Source organism: Lycium barbarum, chromosome 1, assembly GCF_019175385.1.
Source record: "Lycium barbarum isolate Lr01 chromosome 1, ASM1917538v2, whole genome shotgun sequence".
Classification (NCBI taxonomy): domain Eukaryota; kingdom Viridiplantae; phylum Streptophyta; class Magnoliopsida; order Solanales; family Solanaceae; genus Lycium; species Lycium barbarum.
Window position 1 is genome coordinate 162,281,570 of NC_083337.1, and position 16,460 is coordinate 162,298,029.

The window sequence follows — 16,460 nt, forward strand, 5'->3', positions numbered from 1 at the left end:
CCACCATCACAATCTCATCATCCAAACAATGCATCCGCACCTCGCCTAAATAAACCGTTTCGCAATTTTACACCATTGGGAGAGCCATTGAGCGTTGTTTTTGAAAGACTGCAAGCTTCAGGCTTAGTATATCCTGTGGAAGGTAGAATTCCGGATCCACTACCTAGAGGTTTTGATCCCACTAAAACATGTGCATATCATTCGGGGGTAAAAGGCCACTCCACTGATCGTTGTTACGCATTGAAACATAAGGTTGAAGATCTTATTGAAGCAAAACAGATCATGGTCAAACAACCGGCACCAAATGTGGTTAACAATCCTTGAGGCTAGATGAGCTTGAGACCACGGTTTCCCGCCTCCGGGGGGAACTGGACTCGGTGAAGGTTGATGCTACGGGCTTGGCCGAGAGGAACCGGCGGCTCGAGTCCGAGGCTGCTTTGTTCAACGAGCGCAGGAGGGTGTTCGAGGAGAAAGCCGAGGAGCGGTCTCGGATATGTGAAGGCCTAAGAGCTGAGCTTGAGGAGGAGATTATTGTCAATGACGGCCTTAAGGCCGAGCTAGAGGCGGCCACCCATAGGAGAAATGTCCTTGAGGAGAACCGGGTTGATCTGGAAGCCAAACTGGCCAAGGCTGAGGCCAATTTGGAAGAAACTTGAGAAAGTGTGGAGGCGGCCGAGGCTCATACTGCTATTGTCGCAGAGTATGAGAAGTGAAAGTCTCGGCGGATCACCCTCGAGCAAGCCGAGCACGACCTTTCGGATCTTCCGGCCCTGATACTCGAAGCTAGAAGGATGGAGGAGGAAGCCAACCGTGCTCTCGGGTCCTAGTCAGACGACTCCGAGCGGACCGAGTCCGAGCACTCATCCACCTCTAGTCATGCCGGATAGCATAGGGCTTGTGCTTCGTCTTTTGTTTTTGTTTTTTGCCTTTGTAGGATTTTGATTTTTGATGTAAAAAGCATCCCTTTTATATATAAAGAATGTCTTTTTCCTATTTCTTCGTTTGAATGTTTGCTATTACTTTTGCCATGACCGTTGGTCCGTTTTAGGACAAGTCGTCCCATAGTCGTTAATTCACCGTGCCCGTGGGACTTGTCCGATGCTTCATAAGTTCAGACGTCTCCGACTTACGATAGGCATTTCCTTTAGGGTCGGTATTTTTTCAGCCTTGGCAGAATTTTTGATGTAACAGTCCCCGTTTGGGGGAGTTTGTCGAATTTTGGCTCGAATCATTGTGACCTTGTTGCCTTTGTCGAATTTCGGGCACAATCCTCGGTATAGAGTATGTGAATGAGGCAGTGCCGGAATACGACGGTTACCATCGGGGCAAAGTCCTTTTAACAGAAAGACACCCAAGATTTTGCTATCCAAGCTTTTGATAACTTTGTGTTTGCAAAATGTTTGTACATATGAGAATTTTAATTCCTTCTACCTTTGCTGTAGCAAATATACAACGGGACACGATTCGTTATGATCGTTTGGTCCTTATATCGAAGGCTATGGCCGGTGGCCGGGCCTTAGTTTTGCCGTAGCAAATGCTAAATGGGACACGATTCATTATGATCGTTTGGTCCTTACATCGAAGGCTATGGCCGATGGCCGGGCCTTAGTTTTGCCGTAGCAAATGCTAAATGGGACACGATTCATTATGATTGTTTGGTCCTTACATCGAAGGCTATGGCCGATGGCCGGGCCTTAGTTTTGCCGTAGACAATGTTGAGTTTTCTCATCTTCTTTGACCGGGGTCATCTTCGGTGTGGGCATGGTATTCCCCTAGCACTTATCCGAGCTGCAAGGTCGGGTGAGTGCTATTAAGTCCTCAATCGGAGGGTGTGACCTCGGATTTTCGGGCGCGGGTCTTTCATCTTTGTCGAGTAACACGTTGTACTTGTTGCCTCATTAAAAACCTTGTCGGAAAACCCATTTCGGGACAAAACCGTACTAGGGAAAAGAGTGCAACACGTGTTTTCAGGCCTAAATTCTAATTTTATCCCGTTCTTGACTCCCTGCAAAAGAGAAAGGTTAATAAGGGAATACGGGGAGGCCATACCTTAGCAGTAGTATCTTTTCAGATGAGCCACGTTCCAGTTGTTACACAGGCGTTGTCCGTCCATGGATTCCAATTGGTACGATCCTTTGCCCGTTATACCGGTTACCTTGTACGGGCCTTCCCAATTCGGACCCAGTTTTCCCTCGTTGGGGTTCTTGGTGTGCAAGGTAACTTTTCGAATCACTAAGTCCCCAACTTGGAAATGTCGAAAGTTGGCTCTTCGATTGTAGTATCTTTCCATTCTTTTTTTTTGGGCCGCTATGTGGACCGACGCGCTTTCGCGTAGTTCATCTGTGAGGTCGAGCTTCACGGCCATGGCCTCCTCGTTTGACTCCTCGGTGGTGTACCTGAAACGGAGGGTCGGTTCGCCAACCTCCACAGGGATAAGGGCTTCGGCCCCGTAGACCAAAGAGAATGATGTTTCCCCCGTGCTCGATTTGGACGTGGTTCTGTAAGCCTACAGCACCTCCGGCAATACTTCCCTCCAATGGTGCTTTGATGCTTCAAGTCTTTTCCTCAGATTTTGGATTACCGTTTTGTTCGTGAATTCTGCCTGTCCGTTTGCGCATGGGTGATACGGGGTTGACACGATTTTCTTGATCTTCAATCCCTCGAGAAAATTGTTGACTTTGGTGCCCACGAACTGAGGACCATTATCACAAGTTATCTCGGCGGGGATGCCGAAACGGCAGATGATGTGATCCCATATGAAGTTGATGACTTCTTTCTCTCTGATTTTTTCAAAGGCCTGCGCTTCAACCCACTTAGAAAAATAGTCAGTCATAAACAAAATGAAACGGGCCTTACCTGGCGCCCGAGGTAACGGACCTACAATGTCCATTCCCACTTCATGAAAGGCCAAGGTGAGATCCCTGAATGCAGCAACTCCCCGGACTAGTGAATCATTGGAGCATGCTTCTGACACCCGTCACATTTTCGGATAAAACTTTTCGAGTCTTCGTCCATCCGGTTCCAGTAATAACTGGCCCTGATAATCTTTCGAACCAGAGCTTCTGCACCAGAGTGGTTGCCGCAGGTTCCCTCGTGTATCTCCCTCATCACGTACTCCGTTTCACCGGGGCCCAAACACTTAGTCAGGGGACCAAGGAAAGAGCGGCGATACAATTGGCCGTCCACTAAGCAAAAACGGGCGGCCTTGGTCCGTAGTGTCCGTAATTCCTTCGGGTCACTTGGGAGCTTACCATCACGCAAGTAGTCAATGTACTTGTTGCGCCAATCCCAAGTTAAGCCCATTGTGTATATTTCGGCGTGTCCGCTTTCTATGGCCATGTTCGATAAGTGCACCGTTGCCCCGGGGTTGATTTCCTCCCCCTCGACCGAGGATCCCAAATTTGCTAATGCATCCGCTTCGCTGTTCTGCTCCCTCGGTATGTGCTGCATGGTCCATTCTTTAAATTGATGAAGCACCACTTGGGTTTTTTCGAGGTACCTTTGCATCCGTTCGTCCTTGACTTCGAATACGCCGTTCACCTGGTTTGCGACCAAGAGCGAGTCGCACTTTGCCTCGATTATTTCGGCTCCCATACTTCGAGCCAATTCCAAACCTGCAATCATAGCCTCATACTCGGCTTCATTGTTAGTCAATTTAGTCGTTCTAACGGATTGTCGAATGACATCCCCGGCCGGGGTCCTAAGGACAATCCCTAGTCCGGAACCTCTAAGGTTCGAGGCCCCATCCGTGTGTAGAGACCAAATGCCCGTGGTCTTTCCCGAGGTCAGCAAAAGTTCCTTTTCGACCTCGGGGACCATAGCTGGGGCAAAGTCTGCCACAAAATCGGCCAAGATTTGGGATTTGATGGTCGTTCGAGGTTTATACTCGATATCGTAACCGCTAATTTCTACATCCCATTTTGTTAACCTACCTGACAACTCTGGTTTATGCATGATGTTTTTCAAAGGGTAAGTGGTTACTACACATATGGGGTGGCATTGAAAATAAGGTTTGAGCTTTCTGGAAGCGCTTACCAGTGCTAATGTCAATTTTTCCAAATGAGGGTAACGGGTCTCCGCATCCCCCAAAGTTCTACTCACGTAATAGATAGGGATTGCGTACCTGATTCTTCTCGGACCAAAACGCCACTTACCGCCACTTTGGAGACAGCGAGGTAGAGGAAAAGCGGCTCGTCGGCCTTCGGTGTGTGCAGCAACGGGGGGCTAGACAAGTACCTCTTCAACTCTCGTAGAGCTTCTTGGCACTCCGGTGTCCAAACGAAGTCGTTCTTCTTCCTGAGCAAAGAGAAGAAACGGTGACTCTTGTCCGAGGACCTCGATATGAAGCGACTCAGCGCCGCTATCCTTCCGGTGAGCTTCTGCACCCCTTTTATGTTGTTCACAACCTCGATGGCCTTGATCTTGTCAGGATTGATTTCAATTCCCCGGTTTGACACCATGAAACCCAGAAATTTACCGGACCTTACCCCGAAGGCACATTTCTCCGGGTTGAGCTTCATGTTGTATCTGCGGAGCACATCAAAGGTTTCCTGCAAATGCTTTAAATGGTCATCTGTTTCCAGGGACTTAACAACCATATCGTCAACATAAACTTCCATTGTTTTCCCTATTGTTCTTCGAACATTCCATTAACTAGGCGTTGGTAAGTTGCACCGGCATTTTTTAATCCGAAAGGCATGACGTTATAACAGTAAGTCCCATAACGGGTGATGAAGGATGTTTTCTCTTGATCCTCCGGGTGCATCCGGATTTGGTTATACCCGGAGTAAGCATCGAGAAAACTTAACATTTCATGTCCGGCCGTCGCATCGATCATTCTATCGATGTGAGGTAATGGAAATGAATCATTCGGGCATGCCTTGTTTAAATCCTTATAATCGACACACATTCGAAATTTATTACCTTTTTTGGGCACCACCACTACGTTAGCAAGCCAATCCGGGTATTTCACCTCCCGGATGGAACCTATTTTTAAAAGCTTGATTATCTCGTCTTTTATGAAGGCGTGTTTTGGCTCCGCCATGGGCCTTCTTTTTTGCTTCACCGGGGGAAACTTCCCGTCCAAGCTGAGCTTGTGAGATGCTATTTCCGGTGATATACCTGTCATATCTATATGCGACAATGCAAAGCAATCGCCATTAGCTCGAAGAAACTCAATGCGCCTGAGCTCCGGGGTAAGCCCCGTGCCCAGGTACCTTTCTGTCCGATAAGTACTCGAACAGGATGATCTGCTCCAGCTCCTCTACGGTTGACTTGGTCGCGTCCGAGTCATCCGGCATGACAAAAGATCTGGGTACCCCAAAATCATCCTCTTCATGCACTGGATCTGGCCCGGTATACTTTGGTTGCTGTTGGGGGACCTCCCCTCCGGTTACACCCTTTTCTTCCTAAGCCGGCTCCTTGGGCCGGGGCGCCGCCTCCTCTACTGCGAACATTTCCTTTGCTGCGGGCTGCTCACCTCGGATGGTTTTCACCCCCTCCGGGGTGGGGAATTTCAGCAACTGGTGCAGTGTTGAGGGTACTGCCCTCATGCTATGTATCCAGGGTCTGCCCAATAATGCATTATACTTCATGTCCCCTTCGATCACATAGAAAACTGTTTGTTGAATGGTGTCATCTACGTTCACGGGCAACGAGATCTCCCCCTTCGTGGTTTCGCTAGCCATATTGAACCCGCTGAGTACCCAAGCCACCGATATGATTCGATCGAGCAGCCCTAGCTGTTCGACCACTCTCCATCGGATGATGTTGGCCGAGCTACCTGGGTCAACCAAAAAACGTTTAACCTTAGTTTTAAAGATAAGTATAGAAATTACCAATGCATCATTGTGCGGTTGAATGATGCCTTCCGCGTCTTCGTTATTGAAGAAAATAGAGCCCCCGGTTTAGTGGTCTCGGATGCGCTTTTCACGAACAATAGAAACCTTTGTCCGTTTCATAAACGGCCCCCGAGGGGCGTCAATACCCCTAACTATCATGTTGATTGTATGCTGGTGTTCGACCGGCTCGGCCCTTCGATGAGCTTCCCTTTCCTTGTAATGATTTTTGGCTCGCTCGCTTAGCAGATCTCGGAGATGACCGTTTTTCAATAAGAGGGCTACCTCTTCTCTCAACTGGTGACAATCCTCGGTTTTATGGCCATGGGTTCCGTGATACTCACACACCACGTTCGGATCCCGTTGGCCTGGATCCGACCTTAGCGGTTTCGGCCATCTCACGTCCGGGACGCGGCCGATGGCCGAGACGAGGCCTGAAGTACTAACGTTGAAGTTGTACTCCGAAATCTTCGGTGGGCCCTTATTACCGGCAGAACTTCCGGCATCGCTCCTGAACGAGAGCCCCCGGCTACTCATCGGTCATTCGACCTACTTGCTACCCCGACCCGAGAAACGGCTCAAGCTTTCCTTTGACTTTTCCAACCTAAAATTTTGTCTCTCCGAATGGGAGTATGGCCGAAACCTTTCCCTCGATGATTCAGCCTTTGCTCCATAACCCTTCTTTGGATTTTCAAAACTTCTATCTATTTTTACAGGGACCGGGGGGAGCTCAAACTGATCATCCTCCACCCGAATCTTCGATTCATACCGGTTATGGACATCGGCCCATGTCACAGCCTCGTATTCCAGGAAATTTTCTTTCAATTTGGCCGAAGCAGTTGAACTTAGCATGTTGAGCCCCTTTGTGAAAGCTTGTGCGGCCCATTCTTCTGGGACCGGGGGGAGTTCCATCCGTTCCCTCTGGAACCGGATGACGAACTCCCGCAGTAACTCATCGTCCCTTTGGGTTATTCGGAAGATATCGGCCTTGCGGGCCTACACCTTTTTGGCACCGGCATGAGCCTTTACGAAGGCATCGGCGAGCATTTTGAAAGAAGTGATCGAATGCTCGGGTAGGTGGTCATACCACGTTAATTCCCCCTTCGACAGAGTATCCCCAAATTTTTTCAATAACACTGACTCAATCTCATCTTCCTCCATATCATTGCCCTTTATGGCACAGGTATATGAGGTCACGTGCTCGTGCGGGTCCGTTGTGCCGTCATACTTCTGTATATCGGGCATTTTGAACCTCTTCGGGATCAGTTTCGGGGCTGCACTCGGAGGAAAAGCCTTTGGATGTACCATTTTGAATTCGGCCCCTTCAGCAAAGGTGGATCCCCCGGTATCTAGTCCACCCGAGAATTGTATGTCTCGACCCTCTTTTCGGTTGAGTCTACCCGTTTCGCCAAAGTTTCAAGCATCTTTAGAACCTCGATAGAGGAGCCGGCTCCGGAGCCGTCGCTCTCAACCATTCGCGCCTCGTTTCTTCCGGTTTCGGCAGTACCCTTTGCCTTTTCCGGCTCTACTTCACCTTTTCCGCTCTGCAGCTGGGCAATTGCTATTCCTTGCTCGGCGATTGCCGCTCTTTGTTCCTGCAACATTTCAAAAATTAAACGTAAGTTAACACCGTCGTTTGGTGCGTCTGGTTCTCTCCGGCCCCGGGTCCGTGACAGCGTAACTGAATTGTAAGTATTTAGAGGATCAGTGGTCGGTGGGGCGGCATTCTCCTGGTCCACAGTATTTTGCCGGTTGAGCCCTTCCCTCGAATCGACGAGGTTCGGGTCAGCGGGATTTGGCAATCCCCGTAGTCCGCTGCCTTCATTTTCCGCCACAATCTCGGTGTTGTTGACATGGCCGGATTGTTCGATGTCGGCCATTTAGTCCGTTTTCAGATGTTTTTGGTTTTGATGAATATGATAGAAATCAAGACCAAAGATCACTATTATCGTAGCCCCACGGTGGGCTCCAAACTGTTTACCCCGAATTCGGATTATCAATTAAATTTATAAGTAGGTATAGGATATGTGCTTGGGTCTTGATGTATGTTAGATAGAGAAAATATGTATATGAGAGTTCTTCAACAAAATGGCTAATGATGACAATTTGCTATGAATATAAACGTTTATAAACAATGTGAGGACACTTGGTGGAAGACGCACAATGAAATGGAGACAAATGATCACGGGCGAATCAGATATTGAGAGAGAGAGATCATAAATATTGATTTTTCTATTGCAAATGTTCTTAGAAAGTGAAGGAGTCAACCCTTACAAAGGAGGGGATGTGCTCTATTTATAGCGTGACCTTCATGGGTTTCATACAATGTGAATTAATAAAATAATAGTAATAAGGACAGCTCTGAACGGATTTGGTGGGATTAGACTGACGGTGCCGACTGACGGCGCCGTCTGACACACGCATGGTGGGTAGTTGACCATGACAGGACGCTACTGGCACGTGGCTCGCATGCAACGGCCACACGGACCAACGGCTATGCAGGCCAACAGCTATACGGACCAACGGCTATGCAGGCCAACAGCTATACGGACCAACAGCCACGAATGCTCGGGTCACCGGACTTGGCCGTTTCAATGACGAAGAAGGCAGATCAGTCGGTGTCCCTCGCTTAGCTCCGGTCCAAGCGTTACCCCGGTCAAGGGAGAATAGTATCCGGCACATTCTCATTCCTTTCTTCCACCAATTTCTCGTTCCACCGGTTTGCCTCATAACCGATTTTTACCGTAGGTCCATCTTGAGGTTTGGCTTGTCCATCTTGAAGAGGCTTGGCAGATTCCTCAGGCTTTTTATTGCTGGATGGAAGAAAGAAAACTCAATGAAAAGTGTGGAGATGTATTTTTTAAATAGCTGAACGGAAAAAAAAGGACATGAAATCTGTCTCAGAATTGCAATAAGCCTCTTTACGGAACATTTCATTCTCGTAGTATCTGTTTTACGACACTGTATCCTTTTCCACAAAGGCACAACAGAGACTTTGAGAACCCTGTGAAATCCGTCAAAAGTTCTTACATTTTCGACTTTCCACCAAGAATTACACAGCCAGCCAACTTCAGATTACGTCTTGAAAAAGCAGACCCCCTGCATAACACCACCTGGTTTGTTCTTTCCTAATTATCCACTATCATATAACGAAATAATTTGTAGCTTGAATCATGCCGCAAACAAAAGCCTGGTATTTTGAACTGTGCATATGGGCCCTCCAAGATTTCTCGGTTATCCACAAAAAAGGTTTATATTCATGCCAAGCAAGCACCCAACCACAGTTCTGGGCATTATCCAATTTATTTCATGTAAAAGACATAAAAATTCCCCAACAGTACCTGCCACTAAACAATGCAATATCATTTTACTCACTCTTTTAAGGATATATCTTCAAGCTTCTTCTAAAACGCTACATGTATTAGCCCGTGAAAGCACGGGCCCAACATTTTGCATTAACTTGTGTATTTTATCTGGACAGATGATTGTATGAAATGTCAAAAAGCAATGTAATTGATTATAAGTATTAAAGAAAACATTCATTTGGTGCCCTCCATGATGGGTAAATTACACATACTTTAGTTATCCTGTTCTATTCGACGGACTACAGAAATTATCAATTGAAGTCAAAGGCTGACAATCTAAGCATTGTTCAACTTAATTCGGAAAAAGATGGGCGACTTTTAGCTTTCGACATTAAGAATTGTTTTACCCGAATTGGTCTCTCTCTCTCTCTCTTTTATGTTTGGTCGACCTGTGTATAACTCCCAACTTTGTCTTGATTTAAAGGAAGGCAAAAATGAATTCAGAAAATAATCCATGCCAAACCACAAATTGCAAAGACAGCAAACGAAGTAATAGCAGAACGGATAGCAACGACGCAGAAGGGAAGCCCAAAAAACCCAAGTAACTAGCAAATAAATTGACAATAATAGTTGAAAAAAATTCAACCCAAAACAGAGGGAAGAAGAAGCTCATAAATTGAAGAGGGAAACGAAAGCAGACAATCGCGAAAACGATGAAAGAATAAAGCAGACATGTCATCGCCAAATTATTGCGGGGCATCATATATACGCAACAACAAGGAAAAATAGAACAAATTGAAAGCTCACCTGGTAAAAGAAAAGCGCAAAGCGCAGAGATTGAACAGGGAAACAAAATCGAGATTGAACAAAGAAACGAAGTTATACCAGCAAAAGGCAGAGCAGAAAGCAAGGGAAGAAACAAAGCAGGCAATTGACAAACTGAACTACTGAAGAGGCAGAGCTTTCGTTAATTGTTCTCATCGGAGAAGTGTATGTCTGTGTCTGTGATGCAGGCTTAACGCGCGTGCCAGTGGTACTCCAAGTAGAGCGCAAGGTGCAAAAGTTATACCTAAAATGTCTTGAATAGCCCTTGGTCGGCAAGCTGGCAAGACAACGGCCAGCTGCTTCCCAAGCGGCTTCTATTTATTAGTAATGTGCTACTTCTCACAATTCAACTAGCGAAGCAGCTTCAGAGGAGTCACCCAGGGATTTAAGAACTTCTAGCATCACTCATCCTTCTCTTAGTTCTAAATATTATTCCACCAAATAAAGATTCAACTTCAAATAATGTAATACTGAAAAACATCTTTATTGAGAATTTCAAATATATGTTTCACTGGCAGCTAAATCTTTTTTTTTTGATGAAGTAATGTGTTTCATTGAAAGGCATCAACAAGATGCAAAGTTGCAGGAGGCTAATTACAAAAGAACAGAAGTGTAGGACTAGTTACTGGGCAGCTAAATCTTTAGCTCAAACATAGATTCATAAATTAAATTTACAAGCAAATATACTCTTTTCCTACATCTAACCAGACCCCATGATCAGCTCCACCCCAAAAAAAACCCACTGAAGAACAACCTAGTAGATTGTTTTCGAAAAGATTCCTCAAATATAGGTCACCCAAAGCCACTGCCTAGTCAATATTCATTAAAATGGATATTATTTATACATCCTTCTATCAGTACAAGTACGAAGTAACTCTACCCACTAAGCCAAAAGATATTGAATTGGAGATCAATCATTTTGCTAGTTTTTTTTTCTTTTTCCGGGACAACTAAATCAGTCGCCTAGCTATCAGCACGATCCAAGACGTATCTTAATCCTAAGCATCTGATATCAAACACTAATGCCTGCATATATCATCCAAAGGAAAGAAAGGAGGAAATCTTTACCTATCCTTGGGCTCATCTTGTGGCTTCATGGCTGGATAGAGTAGAACTTCCTGTAGAAAAAATTATAACAAGGGAAAGAAAAAAAGATTTCAGTATCTAACTTAAATGATTCGAAACACTGGCTTTTTCAAAAGGAAGTTACAAGAAAAGGAGGGTGAGGGAAAATGCAGAGACAACACTAAGTTGGTAAAAGACCAGCCTTTGTAGCCTCTTCTCCGAACGCACTCCTCCACCCATTTAGAAATGGATGTGAGACAGAACACCAGAGGAAATGATTGGAAATAAATGGCCATTTCATCGTATTTAAGATATAAAGAACCTTGAGTCAATCTAACTTGAGCTTAACTAAACCTCAAAAGCTAGATCATAAGGTGAGAATTGCCTAAAATTGTATAATGAGACAATACATTCGGATTAAGCAATCATCCCACATGCCTATGTGTTGGACATCTGAAACGTGGACAATATGACATGGCAGCCCAACATTGGATAAACCAAGAACATAGATTAGTTTTGCTCTGGCTCTGATACCATGCTAAGAAAATAGATCTTGGGATTAACTTATGACATGTGCTTAACTTATGAGATGAGGATTGATGAAGCTAATATGGGAAGACAACAGAACATTCCCCCAGACAATGTAACATTCCTAAATAGATTGGAACTAAGTGGTCATTTCTTCCTACAAAGAAATCAAGTGAAGTCACAAACCTTGATGTTTTGTGAATCTGTCAACAACATTGCAAGTCGGTCAATACCCAATCCCCAACCACCAGTAGGAGGTAATCCATATTCAAGAGTTGTGCAAAAGTTCTCATCCAGTGCCATAGCTTCATCATCACCTGATTGTCAGTCCTAAATTGACATTAATTGTGCTAAAATAAGTAGTTGCGCATAACCAATACAATAAGATGAACACAAACACAACCACCAAATCAGGAAGCACACTTCCCACAGATACCTTGAGTTGATCAGCAAAACGCTGGCGTTGGACAACAGGGTGATTCAATTCAGTGTATGCATTGGCAAGCTGTCAAGTTTTGTAACAGAGAAAAACTTATCAAAAAAAAAAATTAACAGGGAAGGATATTACAGCTTGTATTGGGAGTGGTAACAACAGTTTGAAAGACTTGACAGAATGCATACTTCATGCTTGTTTATAAACAATTCAAAACGTTCTGTCAGGCCTGGTTTCGATCTGTGCGACTTTGCCAAAGGACTCATTATCTCTGGGTGGTTGATAATAAACGTAGGGTTAACACATGTCTCTTCCAGAAAGTGCCCCATAAGCTGTATTCACAAAAAAATGAAGGAGAATTAGTAGCAATGTCATAAAGCCTCTTAGGAAAAACAAAAACTGGTAACAATAGCACCAGTAGTGCCAAAAGAATGAGAACACCGACTCCCATAAATACATGTTTTTAAGAGGTATCACCAATAAATGCAGATATGGGATACCGCATTAAACGTTTATAAAGTTATATACAGGCAGAAAAGCAGATATACAGCAAACTGATTCAAACCCAATTTAACAATGATGCTCCAACTTGGATATCATATTTCATGTCACGATAACATATATTGCCAATAACGCGTATTACAGGTCAAACGCCAGACGCTACAGGTTTTCACAATAATATAGTTGTAAAACGCTAGCAACCCTATTCATCTCTTTTTTCTTTCCTCTAAAATATGATAGGCTTCTTTCTTCTTTTTCTTTTCTTTCTTCTTCTCTTTTTTTTTTTTTTTTTTTTTAATAATAGGCTTCTTTCCTCTTTATTTTCTCACATTTGCCTTTTGCCTCAAGTTTTTTCCCAAACCCATATCACTTCCTTTACAGCAGCCTTTTGCTGCCTCACGTAGGGGTGCTCATGGAGAGAACAGAAGTGGATGTCCACATCCATTAGAGCCCCTTTCCTTCATTCATCTGAACACAAAGCCCATAAACTGAGAAAGATTCTCAAGCATTTAAATTCGCACTAGAGAGAATTAATACAAGACTACAAAAGAAAGCGGACAAGCAGCGAAGAGCGAGTTTCTAGATTTCATCAGTAAAAATTGGCTATTGGGAAGAGATCTGAAAGAAAAAGTGTACTTTATCAAGTAATCTAGCTGTTGTTTGCGGTGGTGGACATCTGATCTCAAACTTTGCACAGGCATCTATGAGGTATTTGTTGGTTTCATCACTTGAGAGATCCTTGGGTATATTCAAGTTTGCAACCTTCTCCAATTCCTCTATCATCTCAATCCTTCTGCAGATGCAACAGCATAAGTATCTTAGTGCCTTGTAAACAAAAACAGAACATTACATACCAGAAGAGCTTCCAAACCTGAATGGAGGAGTGAAGTCAATCTCAATTGGGTCACTTTCCAGCCCCTTCGCATGATACTTGATTATATAGCCACCTGCAACCCTGTTCATGTATGGTCAGTAAGATAAACTACATAGTAAAAGAATAAATATCATGGAAAGATCAAATATACATAATCTTCCACTACAACAATTGGGATCCCAATTTTTTGGTACTGACCACTTAGCATTATTTCAGTTAGATCCATCAAGTCATTGTAATCTGCATATGCCATATAAAACTCGCAAGTGGTGAATTCAGGATTGTGCGTCAAGTCAATTCCCTCGTTTCTGAATTGTTTCCCAATTTCATAGACACGTTCTAATCCACCAACAACTAGCTGTTTAAGATATAGTTCAGGAGAAATACACAAGGAGAGCGGCATATCCAAATCATTGTGGCGGGTCACAAATGGACGTGCAGCTGCTCCACCAGCAATCCTGTTCATCATGGAGGTCTCTAACTGTTACAAATACAATTATATATTTTACTAGTTTTATTCAAGCTAAGCTCATAATCTCAAATTAGCAAAGGCAAAATAAAACAGCTTCATCAACACTGACCTCTAAGAAGTCGCGAAATTTTAGAAAGCTCTGAAGATAATCTATGATCTTTGCACGGGTCGTAAATATGTGCCCAACCTCTACATTCACCATCAAATCCAAATAACGCTGTCTATATTTTGTTTCCTGGACATAAAGAATAAATCAACCACAAGAACACGTCAGAGGCATTTTTTTATTTTTATTTTTTGAAATGGTAAAAGTTAGAACACAGCAGAGGCATAAAATCTTTTAGAAGGAAATAGGAAGAAAGCAACGCAATTGAAAAAAAAAACTTTCTGAAAAAAACAAATGAGAGGCATAAGATACCTGATCTTTCAACACATAATTTTTCTGGATTGCAGCCACTTCCTGGGACCCATTCTTCAGTTTTCTGCAGCACAATTAGATATAGTTCAATTAAACTGGGACTGGTCTTAGACTCGATTTAAAACAAAATTCACTAACCTTAGTTGTCTCCGTCTGGGCACCTTTCTGCCGTGGCATCATATGAAGACAAGGAGATAACACTACGAACGTTTTGGGAAAAAGGCTTAGCTCGCCCCTTTTACTCTTTCCTGAGGCATGAGGAGGGAATAATTAGAAGAATATGTTACCAAACCAAAACAACATTATTATCATCTTCTGAGATCTTTGCATAAACTGCACCATGTCAAGAAAGATATTCCTAGCAATTGCAGTGCAGACAATAATATTTGAAGTCAGAAACTATGGCAAATCCCAGAAGCTAAAGGCACACAAACACAAGAAAATGTTTTATTCGACATGAATAACACTACTCCTTTCGGAAGAAGCTTGACAAAGGTCAGCTGTGGTAATCATGGTCTAATAAAATTAATGGGATAAGTGTATGTAATTTTCTTTTCTGCGTACAAAGGCACGCATCTATCCTCTCGACCTCCATTTGTACCAATTTTCAACATTATATCATTCCTCTCCCTTTCTATTACACCTAGAAGCTTGTGTATTTTCTGTAAGAATCTGATGTCACTCCATTTGTTGTCCATTTCCCAAAAACTTTCTGCTTTCTCACTAATGCTCTTTCTGTACCAAATAACCCTCCAGATTTAACTTCTCGAAAATCAAATATGAAAAGACAATTAACTGTGCCCCCATCTCTAACACGTTATCGACCTCCTCTTTCAAAGTGGTCTTGTAAAAAAAATGTTGATTAAATTTGAATTGAAATCAAAGTTTCAGAGTCAAGGACCAAGCGACGAACTACTTACCGCCCTCCCCAAGCCCCCCCCCCCCCCCCCCCCACCACACAAAAACCCCACAGAAGCCCCAAAAAAAGGAACCAAGCCATGACTTCAGCTGTAGCAAGCTGCTACAACTGCATAGTCAAACTTGAGCCCCTACAGAACAAGATAAATATTGTGAAGATCACGGGATCTTTTTATATTCACCTAGTTTTACAACATTTTATTGCAACTTCTACAATGCTGATCGCCATAACAACTTGACAGATTCTTTAGCATCTGTGTCGTAAGTGGTGTGGAGGGAAAAGGTCAGGTAAATGCAATTTAATGCTAGTAAAGACATGAAAAAACAATTGTATCTGTTTTTTTGGATAACTGAGTAGCTGTTATGGTATTAGATATGACCATAACTTCACATGCAAATCTTAACCATTCAACCTGCCACAGTACACCAATCAACAAAATACATACACATCAACACATTTTGTTTTCAGTTCCTTTCCGTTACATTAATCAATGGTGTTTAAGTACGTGATGGAGTGATAGTGAGAGTAACTTTTCACTTCTAGCGGAACTTGTTTTTTACCACCAAGACCAACACTACCACAAGGAACACCTGCCATAAACTTGCAGGAAATAAGAATCTCATACCTGGATATCCAGTAATTCCGACAATATCTCCACGCTTCAACACCAGAATGAAATTTAACAAAGTCCTCTTCATTCAACACAGAATCTCTGCACATACATCAGGACACAATACTTCTCGGTGATATCACTTAAGAATTCAGAAAACACAAGTCTATATGAAACTTAGTATACGAGCTTAAAGATTCGTCTATATGAAACCTTTTGGTCATCTCATGCAGTGGCGGAGCCAGGATTTCCGTCGAGGGGGTTCAAAATATAAAAAAGTAAACACACGAAGAAGCCAAAGGGGGTTCAACATCTGTTATTTATACATAAAAAATAATTTTAATCTTGTAAAAACAATATTTTTTTTCCGAGGGGGTTCAGATGAACACCCTCGGCTCTATGTGGCTCCGACACTGATCTCATCCACCTACTCTTGGCATAAATTAAACTCAGAAAACAACAAAAAAAATGAAAGAGAAATATAACCACCTCGCACTTGTCATAACTTGAACTTTGGCACCTAGACCATGTAAATCATAGAAAAGCAGCTTTGCAGAAGACGCATGTTTGTTCATTATCCTTCCTACACAAAAAACAGCAATTATTGAAGCAAGTTATTATAAACAAAAAAAAAAAACTGTTAAAAAAGCGGATCAAGAAAAATGCTGTTAAA

General features: G+C 43.4%; 1 pseudogene; it reads right to left on the reverse strand.

Annotated features, from left to right (window-relative positions):
- Positions 1–8,493: 8,493 nt before the first annotated feature.
- Positions 8,494–13,837, reverse strand: LOC132617338 (lysine--tRNA ligase-like; annotated as a pseudogene).
- Positions 13,838–16,460: the final 2,623 nt, after the last annotated feature.